The sequence below is a fragment of the Otolemur garnettii genome, unplaced genomic scaffold (assembly GCF_000181295.1).
Source record: "Otolemur garnettii isolate 467f Iridium unplaced genomic scaffold, OtoGar3 scaffold00072, whole genome shotgun sequence".
Taxonomy (NCBI): Eukaryota; Metazoa; Chordata; class Mammalia; order Primates; family Galagidae; genus Otolemur; species Otolemur garnettii.
In genome coordinates this window covers 2,309,361-2,312,636 of record NW_003852467.1, presented here as the reverse complement: position 1 = coordinate 2,312,636, position 3,276 = coordinate 2,309,361, and the positions used below count along the sequence as shown (strand labels likewise).

Sequence of the window (3,276 nt, the reverse complement as noted above, 5' to 3'; positions counted from 1 at the left end):
GGCCTTTTTTCCCGCTTTTTCCTTTTTCTGCTCTTTAATCTTCTTATCCTTCTGGTCCTCTACCAAGAGGACTCATCCAAACCCTAGTCCAGAGGCACAGGAACTTAAAGAGCAAGAGGAAGTGAAAGGAAAATTAGGGTGAGGAGGCAGATAAATCACTCATGAGGAAGAACCAGCAGAAAAATCCTGGCAACAGGAAAAACCAGTCCCGAGCAACCCCCCCTGCCAAGGGACTTGTGAGGCAGCTACAGAAGAGGATTCCACCTATAAAGAAGTGTTAGAAATGACAGAAAGGGAATTTAGAATACAAATAATAAAAACGATGAAGGGTATGATGGAAGATAACCAGAAGGAAATCCAAAAACAGAATCAAATAACAGATGAATGATATGAAGAATATAGAAAGGATATAGCAGAGCTGAAGGAACTGAAACAGTCAATTAAGAAACTTAAAGATGCAATAGAAAGTACCAACAACAGATTAGACCATGCAGAAGAAAGAATCTCAGAGGTAGAGGACAAAGCTCTTGAGATCTCAGATAGTAAAAGAGGCAGAAGAGAAGAGAGAGAGCAGAACATTCACTGTCAGAATTGTGGGACTATACGAAGTGTTCACACATATGAGATCTAGGTAGCCCAGAAGGGGAAGAAGAATGCCCCATACCGGGGGACCACTGTGTTGATGCTAGCATGGGCACGCTGTGGACAGTGAGGGAGGGCTGGTCCCTGTGTCCCCAAGGCCGACATCCGTGGGCCAGTGCCCAGCACCTCAGGCCTGACAGTGGCAAGGGAAGTGTTGGTTGGCAGTTCTGCCTGGATTTCTCAACATTCCTGCAGGCTGTGGGTGTCAGCAGCAGAGGGCACTGAGGAGCTCTCGGTCGGAGCTGATTGGTGACAGCCACCAGCCTTGGGAGAAGGGGTAGTGGACCCAGTAAACACAGGGCACCTCTCCCTCCTCAGAGGCCTTCCTGGACCCTGAAGCCTGGCCATGGGCCCCGGGACGGAGCCTCCCCTGCCAGAGCCAGGGCCCTAGACAGCCTTTCCAAGACGCGGCCGCCGCCGGCCACAGCCTTCAGCATCCGCTACCCTGATGGGCCTGACCCCCTCGAACTGGTGGCCAAACCCTGCACCGGCACCGAGATGGTGAAAGAGTCACTCAAGGCTCAGGTAATGATCAGCGTGTTTGAGCAACAAGCTGCTTGGGGTATACGTCTCCGGGGTCCAGGTATACGTCTTTGGCTCCCTGGGTGTGTTGCCTGCTGAGGGCTGAGCTTTCAGGGTCTTCGCCACAGGAACCACACAACCCTGACCCATCAGGCAGTTTCTCAACCTCCACCACACACACACCCCGTTGCTCCCTCCCAGCCTCCCCGGCCTCCAGCGTCTATCACTCCACACTGTGTGTCCCCGGGGGCACATGATTTCGCTCCCACTGGTAGGTGAGGACGTGCCCGATCTGTCTCTGTGTGTCTGCGTGGTTTCCTTTAAGAGAAGGGCCTCCAGTTCCATCCATAATGGGAGACGCAGGATCCTATTCTTCTTGTTTTTGTGTTTGTGTTCGTTTGTTATTTTCTATGTGGACTAATGTATGTGGAACACGTTGATCGAATGGCTACTGCAGACCAACGCAATACCAAGGATATCCGCCCAAAGCAAATTCACTGAGCAGAGACTTCAGGTGTGCTGGAAACCGCCTCCCCCGAGAAACGGAGCCCCAAACCCGTTACTCCTCTCTACCCACGGGCCAATACAAGGAATCAGGGACAGCTCTAAGCCACTTCAAGAATTTCCCTGGACCTCTTCATCTGCTCCCATTCTGGTGTTTCCTAGAATTTCTCTACTCAACTTGAGATCCTGTCTCCCTGCAACCCCGATTCTGACCCTGGGTCTTTGAACCTGACTGTTCTATATGACCTCCACCGCAGCCTTTCACTCTTAGATCTCCCCGATCCCTCTCATCTTTCAGGAACTCTTTCACTCTTTATTTTTTTATTTTTTTTTATTTTTGTCTGCACACACAGATGTTTATTGTTTCCCCAGCTCCCCTGTGTTAAAGATGCAGGGTCGAGGCCCAGACGAGGCTCCTAATTCTTCTTGTCATACGTGCCAGCAGCCTTGTGGCCCCTCCCAATAACCTGAGTTATCAGTAGTCTCTTCCGGTCCCGCAGCGTCCTTGTCTTTGCCCTTGCCACTGTCGTCCAAGCACTCCTGGTGGCTGCAGGTGGACTTGCTGGTGTCGGTGTGCTGGTCCAAGGCACCCGCCCTTGCGTCTTGGTAGAAGCCAATGAATGGCTTTGAGCCTGATTCCTCCTCCTCCCCCAAGATGGCCCTGAGATCCATGGAACAAGTCCGGGCAGCTCTTCATCTTCCTCGGGACCCCGGCTGCTCCTATTAGGGCCCAGAGCCAGCTGTGGGCAGGCGCTCTAGCCAGAGCCATCCACACCCAAGGGGAGGGAGTCCAGGGCACAGAGGGACGGTGGATTTTTCTTTCTCCAGTGGACTTATTCTGACCAGGCTGCTGCGAGAGGACCTCATTCACTGACCACTAGTGGTGGCTGGATTCTTGCCCTCCATGAGTTGATAAATGTCCTGTAGGCCTTGGTCTGGGCTCTTTTCCTTGAAGCGCTTCTGGCTCAGTTCCTTCATTGCTTCTGTGAACTGCTGAAACGTGATGGTTCCGGCATCCTTGGCCTTGACTTTGTTGAACACAGTGTCCACATCTGCGGAGGTGACCGTCTTGCCATCAGTGATGCCACAGTCCTGGCACAGTTTGGAGAAGTTCTTGTTGTTTATTTCAGCGCCACTGCTTGAGGAGTCTCCAAAGACAGCGAACCGCTGGAATGTTTTCTCTGCTTCAGATGCCATGGTCAGCTAGAGGTAGGGGTGGGCAGTGAGGGGGAGTGTCAGGAGGGAGGGGGGAGGGGAAGGGAGGATAAATGAGGAATGAGGATGAAGGTGAAGATTAAATCAGTGGTCAAGAGAAACTAATCCCCTTGTCCCTGCTGCCCCCTCCCCCTGTACCCCTCACCCCCATGCTGCCTGCCACAGCCACAAGGTGAGCCTCCCCTTCCCAGCACTGGGAATGCCAGGTGGATCCCAGGTCCTGACTCATCCCCCAATCCCCCACCACTTTTGTGTACCTAAGAGTGGCCGGATGGTCTCTGAGCCTTCCTCCCCTTCGTGTGTGTGCTGACAGGTATGTGCAGGAGGCAGCTGGCTGGGGAGACTGGGGGGCAGGCAAGGAGTCAGAGGGGAGGCCAGGCAACCTTCTGTGAC

General features: G+C 53.1%; 1 pseudogene; it reads right to left on the bottom strand.

Annotated features, from left to right (window-relative positions):
- Positions 1–2,084: 2,084 nt before the first annotated feature.
- Positions 2,085–2,865, bottom strand: LOC100941155 (annotated as a pseudogene).
- Between the last annotated feature and the right edge of the window lie 411 nt (positions 2,866–3,276).